The sequence below is a fragment of the Solenopsis invicta genome, chromosome 3 (genome assembly GCF_016802725.1).
Source record: "Solenopsis invicta isolate M01_SB chromosome 3, UNIL_Sinv_3.0, whole genome shotgun sequence".
Classification (NCBI taxonomy): Eukaryota; Metazoa; Arthropoda; class Insecta; order Hymenoptera; family Formicidae; genus Solenopsis; species Solenopsis invicta.
This window is the reverse complement of record NC_052666.1, coordinates 4,426,781-4,442,118: the sequence shown is the minus strand read 5'-3', so window position 1 is coordinate 4,442,118 and position 15,338 is coordinate 4,426,781. Positions and strand designations below refer to the sequence as shown.

Sequence of the window (15,338 nt, the reverse complement as noted above, 5' to 3'; positions counted from 1 at the left end):
TTAACAATAATGAGAATGAAAAGGTATTATTGTGAAGTTATACTCAGACATCTAATATGTTTAAAACTAATAAGATAATTTTGACAAAGATTCATACATAACCAACAGTAATAATACATACAGATATATATTATAAAATATTATATACAGGTATCTCTTTATGATTATGTTCCAAGACTTACAGTATAATTTGAATAGTAATATAATGTTAAATGAGCTAAACTGTTACCATCGTTACATATGGTTTAAAAACTGATATTGTTTATACTGACATTTTTTATATAAATATTATTTATAGAAAATAAATTTATCGCTAAAAATGATAAATTTTTATTTAAAAAATTATAAAACAGAACAACAGAAAACTGATTTTCCTTAAGAATTTAATTTTATATTATGTATTATATAAAATTAAAATTAGATTAAACACAAATACTTTAGTGTCAGTAATAATAATTAAAAAAACAAAATTATCGTAACTGAGCATGTGGATCATAAGTCGTCGTAAAAGATACTTAAACATATTATATAATATAATTAGGTATATATAAAATACAATCGATTCTTACTAATTGGAATGTGTACAAATTCTTCTTCGTCATCATGATTATCTTCATTATCATCGTCATCTGTTGATTCATCTTTATAACTTTCGATATCACAACTAAAATAATTGAGTTTTACTCCAAACAGACGGAAAGCTTTAACAAAGTTACTAGCATTGTCACTTATAGTTGCAACTATCTTTTCGGAGTTTAAACCAAATTCCATATGAATTTCATGTAGAAGGTGAGCTATTTTATCGAAACTATGTGTGCCTTGAAATCTTCGACACGCTAAAGCCGCAGATCTTCGTTCCAATGAATTATTATCAATCTAATGAGCAGTTACACCAAAGAAGCTTCTTTTTCGCGATGACCACACATCAGCCGTTGTACAAACATATGTTGTATTTTCGTTTAGAAACTTTTTTATACTATTTATATGTGTTTCATATAGTTCTTCTATTCTCCTCCCAAGAGTTCTTCGACTCATCATTTGAAGTGAGTTACCATGATCGCATAATCCTAAATTTTCAAAAATTCTTACGAAATATGGATCTTCTACAGCTTTTAACGGAACCATAGAATGGATGATATATTTTGTAATATCATCTTCAAATTGTTTCTGTAAACACTGTGAACGTTTTCTGTGATATACTTTTTTGGAAGAATGACATCATTATAAAATTTAATTCGTTTATTTTTGCAGTACTGTTCATACTCTTCCATTACTGCGTTATCATGTTTCCTTTTCAAATGAGATTTGAAATTAGATGATGATCTCATCGATCCTTTAATATGTACTTTTTTGGAAAACATTTAGTACAAGAAGCTATTACAAAATTTTTATTAGTTTCAATAATTTTAAAAAATGTGCCATCCAAAATTGTTAATGTTGAATGTTCGATTTCTTCAGACATCTTTTTAATCTTTTACAATACACTGTAAAAGAAGTATGTAAAATTACGTAAATAATATACGTAAAAATTACACAATTTATTTGCAAATGTATAACATTTTTTAGTATTTTTTATCTATACAAAAATATTTTTATACTAGACGAAAAATACAATAGCAATATGTTTTCTCTTACTTTTAATATAAATGCAAAGATTTATAAAATATTATTAAATATCAATAATATATAATACAGGAATGCCTAGTTACTAGTTAAAAAGTTAAAAGTAAAGTTAAAAAATTAATAATTTTTTACTTTAATTAACTCATTAGTTAATTATTTTAAATGATTGAATTTTTAATTTTAATTAGTTATTTTTAAACGCAAACTTCAATTTATTAACGTTTTTCCTAAGTTGAAAATTTATTTACTTAAAAAAATATAAAAAAATACATTCCCACATAAAAAAAATAATAATTTCCTTGTTACTTTATATAAACTTAATTTACACTAAAATATTAAATTTGTTTGATAACTCATATTATAATTGTTTTGAGTAATCTTATTTAAATACTTACGAATTTTTAATTTAATATGAATAATGTTTTCGAAAATTAACTTTTAATTTAACTTAATTTAATCTTAACATCCCTTTTAACTAGTTAGATTTTTGTTTATGTAACTTTTAACATAACTAAATTAATTGTACAAACTATTAACTTTAACTTAATTCAGTTAAAAAAAATATATTAACTTACCAATTTCTGATATAATATAATGATAATATTACACCTATTATACGCTTGATAATATAATATAATTTAAAAAATATAGTACGTAATTTAGTTGACAAATTATTATGTACATACAATATACTCATTTTTTATAAATTTAACTTTAAATGTAAATATACTTTTGCAAATAGCTTAATTAATATAAGAAAATAATAATTTCATCGTAAGTAGTAATTTTTATATTTACATGTGTAAAGAGTGTGTACCTTTAATAGTAGATTCCAAAATTATATGTATAACTTTTCTACAGAATACTTTTTACACTACTTGACATTTTATACTAACGCCAAGTATCCAAAGCGATCACGAAGTACGAACGGCAGTACGTAGGTGCGATGCTTACAGTGTACATTCAACAACTGAGTATTCTTTAAAATGAGGTTGCGTGTTTGTCTTTGTTTTGATATGACGACTTCTAAAAGGTCATTTAGGTCTTTTCTAGAAGTTTTGTAAGAGAAGTAATAACACCGCGTCTAACAATGGAAAAATCCATAATATACTACATTTTTTGGCACATCTTATTATTAGTTTTTTCTTTTCTTCCTTTTTTTGCTCCACTTTTTTTTTTCTCCCCCACCCACTCTCTCCACCCTTTCCCCACCCCTCTTCATCCCCACCCACTCTTCTCCACCCCTCCCCATCCTCCCTTCTCCACTTATTTCACCTCCATCCCCTCCCCCTTTCCCTTCTCCCTCCCTACCCAATCCTCCTTTCACAACCCTCTTTTCCTCTCCCTTTTCCCTCTCCTCCCACCACTTGAAAAAGGCCCAATTTTAATTAATCCTAGCAATATTATAAAATTCATTTCATTAATAAAAAAATTAAAACTCAAATAAATAAAGTAACAAATAAAATAAAGTAAAAGAAAATAAAATCGATATATATATAGATATATATGTATATGTATATGTATATGTATATGTATGTATGTATGTATGTACGTATATATATATATATATATATATATATATATATATATATACAACATGCACGCACGCACGCACGCACACACACACACACACATATTAGTCACAGAAACATACGTATTGATATATATATATATATATATATATATATATATATATATATATATATATATATATGCGTGCGTGCGTGTGTGCGTGCGTGCGTGTTGTGTGTATATATATATATCTATATCGATACGTATGTTTCTGTGACTAATAGCAACTTTATATAGCATAACGATAACTGCAGAGCAACTTTTCTGAAGTCATCGATTTCAAAGTGCATTCTGTTTCATGCGTAATATGTAAAATGTAATATTTATTGTGCATTAAAATTAAACATTTCTACACTTTTACATCAACGATTTTAGAAAAATTTCTTGAATCATTATTGATGTGTGAAACTTCTAATGCCCAAAGAAATACGGTATACGTATGTGTACAATAATTTTTTTATTTTACTCTGTTCTATTTATCTTATTGCTTATTTTATTTGCTATTTAATTTTATTATTTAACTTATATTTTTACTTATTTTACTACTTTATTTATTTACTTTTCAGATTTTATTTTATTTTATTAATTATTTTATTATGTCTTTAGTAACTAACCATAAATGTATCTCCAAATTAAAAGTGAAAATAAACGTAACTTTAGTAGTGTTTTTTTGAAATTTATTTGCACTTTTTAAGCCGTATAAGCCGTATAAAGCAGATAAAAATGAGGTGAGAATATGGAGCTATTATCAAAGTTTTATTTTCTTTTAATCTTTTATTGGATATAATAGTAACAATGAAAAAAGAAATTAACATGCAGATAATGATAAAAGAAAGAATAATGCAAATAAAGCTATTACAAATAAAAATAATGCAAATAAAGAATAACGTCAATAATAAATAATGCGAATAATGAATAACGCAAATAATGAATAATACATAATGCGAATAATAAATAACATCCATAATACAAATAACGATTAACGCGAATAATGAATAATAGGCAATAATATGAATAACGAATAATGCGAATAATGAATAATGCAAATAACGAATAACGCAAATAACAAATAATAGTTAATAATATGAATAATGAATAATGCGAATAAGAAATAATTTCTATAATACAAATAACGAATAACGCGAATAACGAATAATAGCTAATAATACAAATAATGAATAATGCGAATAATAAATAATGCAAATAACGAATAATGCAAATAACAAATAAAATTTTATTTAAATAATCATCTAAATAAAAAATTATTCGAAAAATAACGAATAATGCCCAACTCTGAATATAAATGATAACAAGTCCGAGTCATCTCATGATTCTTTTAACATTATTATAAATGATAACAAGTCCGAGTCATCATCTCATGATTCTCCTAATATTAATATAGATAATAATTCAATAGTGCAAAAAAAGCGACATTTCATGTAACGTTAGCGGCAATGATTTAGATATTAATATTTCATATAACAATGAATTATTTAATAATATGGGCCATGATATTAATAAATCATCATATAATAATCCTGAAAACGAAGTAACACTTTCTTCGAAAATAGCCAACTGGGTTATAAAGGATAATATAACATTGTCGGCATTGAAAAATATTCTCTCTATTATACGTGAAATACCTGGATGTGATAGTATACCCAAAGATCCAAGAACTCTTCTAAAAACACCTAGTAACGTAAACATAACAGCTTTAGGTTGTGGAGCATATTATTATATTAGCATAGAAAAAACTATAAATTCATTTTGTAAAAATTATAAAATTAATGTACAACCAAATAATGAGTTTTTGTTAGCTGTTAATATTGATGGCTTACCCTTGAATAAAAGTTCTAATAGTTAATTTGGCCTATTTTGTGCTCAGTAAAATCAATAGAAATACTTATGAAACACGTGTTTTTAATTGCATTATATCATGATCAACAAAGCCTCCTAATGAGTTTTTCAAGGATTTTGTCAACGAATGTATTCATTTATCGACCAATGGAATATTAATAAATTCTTCTATATACACTTTTCGAATTTTTATGTTAATTTGTGATTCACCTGCAAAATCATTTGCTTTAGGTATTAAAAATCATACGGGCTATTCTTCAGGCACAAAATGTGATCAAGAGGGTGAAATGTTTAATAATGTTATATGCTTTACTGAAATAGAAAATTTACGTAGGAGAACTGATACTTCATTCAGAACTATGGCTCAACCAGAGCATCATGTTAACAGAAGCTTATTATTAGATATACCAAATTTTAATATGATAGATAATGTACCAATAGACTATATGCATAATCTTTTACTAGGTGGTATGAAAAGACTTCTTTGTCATAAAGGATATGGTTGGATTTATGGCAAGCCACCTCATAAATTATAATTTCGTGACGTCAATAACATTTCCGAAAATCTTTTAAAATAAAAACGCTATATTCCTCGTGAATTTTCTAGAAAAACGCATTCTATACTTGAATGTAAGAGATATAAAGCTACAGAATTTAGATTATTTTTATTATATACTGGTCCTATAGTTTTGAAAGAAGTCCTATCGTCTAAAATCTATATTCATTTTATTACATTAAGTCTTGCAAGTTCTATAATGATAAGTCAATGTTATTCAAAATCAGAAAATTATATATTGTATGCTCATAATTTGATGAAACATTTTGTTGGCAAATCCATTAAAATTTATAGTCCAGATTTTGTATACATAATATACATAACTTTTTACATTTAAGTGACTGTGTAAAATTATATGGTGCACTTGATAATTTCAGTGCCTTTCCTTTTGAAAATTTTATGCAATATTTAAAAAAAAAGTTCGCAAATCTGTTCAGCCGTTACAACAAGTTATCCGTTGCGTGATAGAGGAAGGCAATAATACTGAATGTATTAATATTATGAGCAATAATTCTATAAAATTACGAATCGAACATTTCAATGGACCTGTAATAAATAATTGTACATCTCCACAATACAAGCAAGCACAGACAAATCATTGTTGTTTAGATATTTCCAAAATAGGTGACAGATTTGTAGAATTAAAAAATAATTTAATTATTGAAATTAAGAATATCGCTTCTTGTGAAAATTCCGTATGTTTAATAGGATACAGGTATAACAAGCAAGATAGTTTTTATTTAAAACCCTGCTCGTCGTCCTTATTTAATATTCACTATATAAAAAAAGATAATAATTTACTTGAAACATGGAATATTGATTTCATCAAAAGAAAATTGGTTGTGCTACCTTACAAAAATAAATTCGTTTTATTTCCATTACTACATATATAAATTTATAATTATTATTGATTTTAAATATCTTATTGAGATTTTAAGTATGATCGTCTCAATAAGGATATTCCACGTCTATGTTCATACTACACACTCATATTTAAGGGTATAGTATGAACATAGACATGGAATATCGTTATTGAAGCGGTCATAGTTAAAATCCCAAAAATATTTTAAAGATGTAAGGGTGGTATTTCAAAAATGTTAGAGAACGTAAAAATTTCACAGATTATTCTATTATTACGTTTGTGTGTCTATATAAAACTTAACCCTTAAACACACCGATCCTGTAAAATACGAAAACACATTTTTAGCTCTGGGAGACTTTTTCAACTTAGAGAAGCTACAATTTTATTTGTAACAACCTGTGTTTTGTCCGAGCGCGGACGAGCTCAGGGAAGCCAGGGCTCGAAGGAAGGTTGCCGGGTTAATTATTTCCGAGATCGGACGTGCGTTTAATGAGAAATTACTTTATTTGAGATATAATACTGACAATATGCGCACGTAGTTCGGGGATACACGAGGTGTATCCGCGACGGTACGGTGACGCGATTTTACAATAATAAGACGCGGTATTTACAGAACGGGGATCTATTTACATTCTCTCGGTCGCTCGCACTCGGCCTGCGGCCGGTATGAGAGAGCGCACGATAGCGCGGTCTCGCTCGCTTGGTTCGGTGTCGTCGCGAGGGTTCCACGGTGTTTACGTCGTCGCCGGCTTTGTTGATCCGCGACGCGCGCGGGTCGGGACGCCCTACGTTGGAAGCCGCGCCGGTGTTCCGCGAATTCGCGACAGGTGCGCGGCGGGATTCCCTTAGTAGGGAATCCCCGGCGTGCGTCGGTGCCGGCTGCCTCGAGATCTCTCGATGGAGGCAGAGATCTCTCTACCCCCTTGGTGGCAGTCGTTACCGCGGACTCTCGGACGGAGATGGGTTTGAGGGAATCGTTGAGATCTCTCAACGGTGGCAGAGCTCGTTCTACCACTCGGATTCCCTAGGTGCCGGGAAAGCGGGATCGGAAATCGCCGAGATCTCTCGGCGGTGACAGAGCTCACTCTACCACGCGGATTTCCTGGGTCTGGCTCGGAGGCTGGACCGGAGAAGAGTCGATCTCTCTGTGAGATCGTCCGCCTTTTATACCCCGATCTCGGAGAGTCGGGGATGTTCGAGTGGAGTTCGGTTCTTCTCGGAATACAGCATCCCCGCTGCTCCGAGATCGGTCCGGTATCGCGCTCTCGCTTGAGCGTACGCCTCTCTGTCGCTCCAACGCCAGGAGCATGCGAATCCGTGCGCATGCGCGCGGACTTCGGGCGTTTAACGGCGCGCTTGTCGGACCGTTCGCGCGCGCGTGTGTGAGGCGATTATCGACGCGTAGCGCCTGTTCGTCTGTCCGGCGGGTGTTCGGCCGGACAGGGGAGCGGTTCGTGGTCCCAGGGGAACGATGCGGAGGTGCATCGTTACAGATTACAATCAATATTTTTCTATGATTTTTTTTTAAACAAAAGTTCAAAATCTCAGGAGAGTGACTACATAATCGGCATTGCCGACAAATAATTTATTGTGAAGTTATAAAAGCAAAACCATTAAGCAAAAATGAGAAATTGGTTAAAAATCCACTTTTCCTTCAAAAAATCATATCTTCGCAACAACAAACGTTTAAGGACTTTTAAATACGGCGTTTTAAAGCTAAAGATTCATACTTTCAAAAAAAAGAAAAAATATATTATTGTCATTTCTATTAAAAAATGTACTTATGTAACAAAGCGAATATGAGGAATTTTTTATTAAATCGTGTCTAAAATTGAAAATTGATGTGTTTCATGATATATTTCGAAAAAACTCTTTTTTCAACAACATTTTATAGTATTCCAACTTTAGACAGAGTATATGCGAGTAACATCTGCAAATTGACTTGTTCGAATATATTTTGTCCAGTTTTTTTATGTAAAATACTCACAAAAAAAGTTTCACTTACACACTATATGGATCGCATCGACCCTAACAAAACTTTGCTGCCGTGCCGTTCGAATTCTAGTTGACCAAAAAAGTTGATCAACTATATCAATTGAAAGAAGAGATTTCAAACTTTTTTAACGTCCGAACCTCCTATCTCATTCCGTCTTCACATAGCAAGCATTCAAAACTTTATATGGGGTCTCTTAGACCCACTTATGTGTTTAAGGGTTAAATACAATTCTATTTGATTGAAAGTTATGTGTTACGTCCTGCGGAGTAACAATTCTTTTCTTTCGAAATCGATGCAGCCAAGCAACCGAAAAATTGCGAAAAGATGGTCTATCTTAACCGCGCAGATACGCTAAAATTGTCCGGTCGAGTCAATACGGTTGGTCTACCCTTGACACGTGCCGATTTTGAGCGGAAGCAAGCGTTGAAACGCGGATGATTGACCCCATCGACACGAAACACTTGTCGCGCAATTAATAGGTAGCGCGTGGGCAATAATAAGAGACAGTACACCTGCGGATTAAAATCCCATAGAAATCATAGGCAGAATCAGGTATAAAAGGAAGGAGCTCCGGAGCTCGCGAGCACTTACTTACAGTCATTTACAGTCACTTACAAGCACTTACCGCACCTTTTTTCATTCTGCTCAATTGCTCATTTTTTCGTCATTCATTGTTCGCGATTCACTCCAGTTCGATCCGTCGCACATTCCGTGACATTATATGTCCGAGTTTGTGACGTTCGGATTCGTATTTATCGTACTTAAATTTGACGCGGCATTGTGAGATCCGAACACTCTGAGTGCCAACCGTCGACCAGCCGTCCGCCATTGTAAGCTGAATCCGCTCCGCCAAGCACCAAATCGTTCGCACCTTCACAAATTTCACCCAACAGTAAGTCTTAACCGTCCATTATTATTTTTTTTTATTTTTAATCTTCATAAGACTACCTTCTCTCTCTAGTAAGATATTTATTATATTTTTCGAAACACTCATATACCCAATATTATTTCACCACCCTTCCTTTCCTCCCTCTATTATTCTCTCTTTATTTCCCGCAGGATACAATCGAGCTCTTTCGATTGGGTCCGCGACTCTCTTTATTTCCCATAGGATACAATCGAGTTCTTTCGATTGGGTCCGCAACTCTCTTTATTTCTCGCAGGATACAATCGAACTCTCTCTCTCTCTTTCGATTGGGTCCACGACTCTCTTTATTTCCCGCAGGATACAATCGAGCTCTTTCGATTGGGTCCGCGACTTTCTTTATTTCCCGTAGGATACAATCGAGCTCTTTCGATTGGGTCCGCAACTCTCTTTATTTCCCGCAGGATACAATCGAACTCTCTCTCTCTTTCGATTGGGTCCGCGACTCTCTTTATTTCCCGCAGGATACAATCGAACTCTCTCTCTCTTTCGATTGGGTACGCGACTCTCTTTATTTCCCGCAGGATACAATCGAGCTCTTTCGATTGGGTCCGCGACTCTCTTTATTTCCCGCAGGATACAATCGAACTCTCTCTCTCTTTCGATTGGGTCCGCGACTCTCTTTATTTCCCGCAGGATACAATCGAGCTCTTTCGATTGGATCCGCAACTCTCTTTATTTCCCGCAGGATACAATCGAACTCTCTCTCTCTTTCGATTGGGTCCGCGACTCTCTTTATTTCCCGCAGGATACAATCGAAGTCTCTCTCTCTTTCGATTGGGTCCGCGACTCTCTTTATTTCCCGCAGGATACAATCGAGCTCTTTCGATTGGGTCCGCGACTCTCTTTATTTCCCGCAGGATACAATCGAGCTCTTTCGATTGAGTCCGCAACTCTCTTTATTTCCCGCAGGATACAATCGAACTCTCTCTCTCTCTTTCGATTGGGTCCGCGACTCTCTTTATTTCCCGCAGGATACAATCGAGCTCTTCCGATTGGGTCCGCGACTCTCTTTATTTCCCGCAGGATACAATCGAGCTCTTTCGATTGGGTCCGCAACTCTCTTTATTTCCCGCAGGATACAATCGAACTCTCTCTCTCTCTTTCGATTGGGTCCGCGACTCTCTTTATTTCCCGCAGGATACAATCGAGCTCTTTCGATTGGGTCCGCATCTCTCCTTTCATTTTCTGCAGGATAGAATCGCGCTCTTTGATTGAATCCGCAACTACCTTTTATTCCCTGCTGGATACAATCGAACTCTCGTTCGATTGAATTCGCAGCTTTCTTTCCTTCCATCGGAAACGAAGAATTCCGTTCCTTTTGTTAATTCAAACTTTTTCCTTTTTCTTTTCTTTTTTTTTCTTTCAAGAAGTTACAATATAGATTTTATTTTCCTTTATTAGAAAGAGAGAACGTAGTCTTAATTCTCAAATTCATTCTAGTGCATAAGCGAGTCCCTGAACATAAATCTCGAAGAGGCATTAAGAACTGTCGGAATCGTCGAAATAAGAAGCTCCGGAAGCTTGGCGCATCGTTATCGCTCTACGGAAAATTACACAATCAGCGAGGAAAAAATCCTGTTTTGCCTAACGCTTTAATTAATTTAAGAACTTCCGGCGAACCGACCGATTCATCTCCACCAGTCTCAAATCCGTCCCCCGAATCATTGTCTCTTTCCCTCTGTCGTTATCCCTCCCCCTCTTACTCCCCTCATGTAGAAACAGATTCTAAACAATCACCAGGGTCACATTCTTCTACCTTCGATCCCTTTGCAGAGCCCTTAGCATCTCCTCGGGATTCAACCTTTTCTCCTACAGACTTTCCTCCTACACCTTCCCCCGATTTTTTTCATCGTAATCTCGATTCACCTGTTCGAAGACCCCCGGAAGATCCATACTCTCCCGCGTTAGAGTTTCCTCAAGAAAACCCGTATTCCCACTCATTATTTACTCCCGAACAAATAGAGAATATAGTAAACGAAAATATCGAAGCGAATCGAAGAGTAACCAATGAATTGGAAGAAATCTTCGACTCGCTCCAAAGCCTACCTGGATAGCTAAAAATCCCCATCACAATATACACCCACACACGCACATTTATATCTCGTTAAGCACAAATGTAACCAACTAGAATTTAAGTTATAATTACATTTTCTATTAAGATCATAAGATTTTTCTTCTTTTTATTATACATGTTCTCTACTAACAAAAATGTTATTTGCAAATTAATAATTATTATTTTAGTCATCACCTATCATTGTAATCGGTTATTTCTTTTATTATGTTAAAATAAATTGTAATCCTTAATTTTAATCATTTTCGTTTATTTCAATCACCTCTAATTCCCGCTCCGATAAAATTGCACTTGGTCCGATCCCGCGTAAAAGCGATTCAATTCGTTTACGCAAAATAAGGACTACACGAATGCAAGATTTGAATAAGAGTCATAGGTCGTCATTCTCGACACCTGACCTACATTCTGACTCACCTGACGCATTCGACTCGTCGCACTCGCCCGGAAACGTGTGTGCGCGAGATTAGGCCTGTTCCGTTCTTCCTATCTCGCTCAAATTATTTCCCTAAGTCTCTACCTGCCAATCGACCCGAGAGACCTATTTCGAGAATTCTGGACGTAACATATGTAATTTTTTATTAATTCTTGATTTCATAAATAACTTTTAAATGAGTTAGTAGATCTCAATCAATTTTTGCACAAATATTTATTAGAGTTTTGTAGTATATGTAAAAATTTTGATCTAATTTGCAATGATCCTTCCTCATCAAATTTGCAAAAATTGCTGTTTTTACGAATTTGATAAGGAAGGAACATTAAAAATTAAATCAAAATTTTTATATAGGGGTGAGTGGAGTAAAGCGAATCTAGTTGCAATTTTTGCTCTTTACAAGCCGCAAATAAAGTCCGATTGTAAAAGTAAATGTGCCGTTGAAAAGAAAATTTAATTCCCTTCATTTTTGCTTCAGACATTTGATTCAGATACATTTTGACGTATGTCTTATCTGTATTGAACTATAACGGAAAATATAAAAACGCTTTTTCCGGTCCGATTTGGGACTACTGGTTCCAAATCGGACCATCCCCTGGGTCAAATTGAACACTTCCATTTTTATCAACTTTTAAACAGAATTTTAAAAGATTTTAAGCTATTTTTTTTAGTATTGAATAAAAACGAGCAATTTGACAGTAAAAAAATAAAAATTTTATTTGAAAAAAATAAATTAGTTTATATATAGTAATTAGACGTTTTTTGGTCATGCTATAACATTGTTATTATATAATTAAAGTTGAAATCAATAAAATTAAGTTATCCGAGTCTGATGACTCATAATATTTTACTAATTTAACATTTGTAGAACCAGATGTGGTTGGTCGATCACCAGTGCTACGATCAGTTTATAATTCCGATTTAAAAGTTCGATTTGGACACGAGTCCTTTCGAACTTTGGAACAAATTTTACAATAAATTGCATAAGTGATCACAAAACGCTTGATATTTTTTAATTTTATACTCTTTAATCATCTTAAATCAATAATTTTTCAAATTTTTAACATCTTTTAAATAATGATTTACAAGGATTTTTTTTTTTTAATTTTTGCACAATGGTTGAAAATACATATTTGCGCCTATCTGTGAATTTTATGACAGTGAACTATCAAACTGCTGTCATATGTTCGGTGTCTTATAAGAACTTTACATTATAAATGTCACGCAAATCTGCGTAACCGTATCAATTTAAATTGAGCAGGTCGATTTGGAATACAGTCTATTTTACCCCACTCCCTCTTATACTAACAACATTTTAATAAATATTTGTGCAAAAATTAATTTATAGATCTACTAATTGGTTTAAAAGTTATATCCTAACTGCAACAAAATATAGTCATTTTTGTTGCAAAAATTATAAACCATCAATTTTTCGATTTCTTCGAAAAAATAAATTTTTATTTTATAATAATTTTTGCAGCGAAAATAAATGTATTTTGTTGCCGTTTAGCCAGAATATTCTTAAATATTTTAAATATTTTGTTTGCATATTTAAATATAACTTTTTTCATTATAAAGTTTTAAAGATGACTTGGCTCGTTGTACAATTTGATGCTGAGGATACAGTGGAAGCTGTACTAAACACGTGGTACGTTAAGGACAAATTAAAATGTTACTGGCCAACCCAGGATACTGCAAAGCATATCATTATAGAGTTTATTAAATAAAAGCAACTTCCTCAAACAAATTGGATGCTCTATGGTGCTAATATTTTGGGCTCTTATGGTAAAGTATTCCTCTACGCATATGAGAATATGTTATTATAATATAATCTTTCAACACATCAAATTATTATTAAAGTATCTATGGTACAAGAATATACGGTATTAAGCTTATCTCACATTTTACAAATATATTTGTACTTGTGTCACAATATAAATAAAACTCTTATGCATTCTTCGTCTAAGTTTTTAAATAGAATAGAATTTACATACATATTTTTATTTTCTTTTTATATAACATAGCTTTAATTGTATTAAACATTTCTTATTTGACTTATAATTTTACAGACGATTATAAAGTAGCACAGAAAAAAGCTAATAAAGCAAAGAACACAAATAATCTTTCGTCTAATAACGAAGCTTTAAGAGGATGCTAAAGTACCACGAATTACCGACATTTACAGAGCATTAAATATCTTTGGATTGGCTTTACAGAATCACAAAAACTTTTCTTAGAATTGAAATACGCGTAAAAAGAAAGGGTGCTCAGGTCAATTTTATAAGAAAATCGAACAAAAATTTAATAAATCATTAAAAATTCACTCGTATAGCCGTCACCTGAGGTTTAACTTTACCTTAATACAGAAGTTGTGTAGCTCGTGCGTACAAAATGATAGTAGAGCACCCTTCAGAAAACATGCACGAATAACACTGATCTTGCAAAATTACGATTGAACGCCTAACAAAAAAGATACGCTAATGTGCTTTTACCACGTGCATATTTCGCTCAGCGAAGCTGAACTGTCATAAACAGAGCAATATGGAGCCCAACAGTAGTTGATAGGACTTTTCGCAGATGGCGAAATAATCAAAAAACAAAGACAGATCTATGCAATGGACAAAGAGCAATAGCCTGGTCTTGCTCGAAAAATAATCTGCAGTGATCTGTAGGACTGACGTTGAGAAAGTTCTTCTGTTACTTTAGGATTCTCTTAAAACAAAAACGTATAAAGAAAAAGAGCAGACGCCATAAAAAAAGTGAAAATGAACACGAATCTACAGAGACTGAAATATCTTCAGTGGACGATGCAATATATCCTGATCTTGAGACTCCATTAAGGAATGGTAAGTATACAATATGGTAATCATATGGTTGTACATAATTGCAATAACATAACAGCAAAATATAGAGGAAAATTAAACTGGAAATTCTATTTTTTACGAAAAATTTTTGGTTTTTTTCTTTATATCCTTTATAACAATATATTTCCATTACATGAAAAGTTATATCTAATTTATATTTTTCAAGAGAGTGGCTTAGATAAAGATATTGAGATTGCTTCTACTTCTCGTGCTACTTCTACTTCTACAATGAATGCAACACTGCACCATAAATCGAAGATTTATGATCATAGCATTAGTAAGAGATATTTTATATATTACAACATATTATTAAATATGCTAATTTATATATATTGTAACGACCGTGTTTCGCGCACGGACGGTCGACGGTACAGGATCGGGCGCGAAAGGTCGCTTGGAGGAATTAGACGTTTTCTTAAAGGTAGAAAAATAACAACGTGTTTATTTTACTCGACGTTTTTACATTTGGCATCGGCGGTGACACGGATGCGGTACAGAGCCTTGTGTTCGAGTGCGCGGACGAACGTGATACAAAGCTTGTTGAACTCAGGTTTACAAGACGCGCGGACGGACGGGACA

At 33.0% G+C, this 15,338-nt stretch overlaps 1 protein-coding gene across 2 annotated transcripts in view; it reads left to right on the top strand.

The window, feature by feature from the left end:
* LOC113005769 overlaps positions 1 to 14,042 on the top strand; it is a 420,425-nt gene extending 406,383 nt beyond the window's left edge. For both annotated transcript variants that reach the window (XR_005574241.1, XR_005574240.1), the window contains exons 7-8: positions 13,474 to 13,680; positions 13,965 to 14,042. The gene's annotated coding sequence lies outside the window, so the exon portion shown is untranslated. The remainder of the gene's footprint in view (positions 1 to 13,473; positions 13,681 to 13,964) is intronic.
* The last annotated feature ends 1,296 nt before the right edge of the window (positions 14,043 to 15,338 follow it).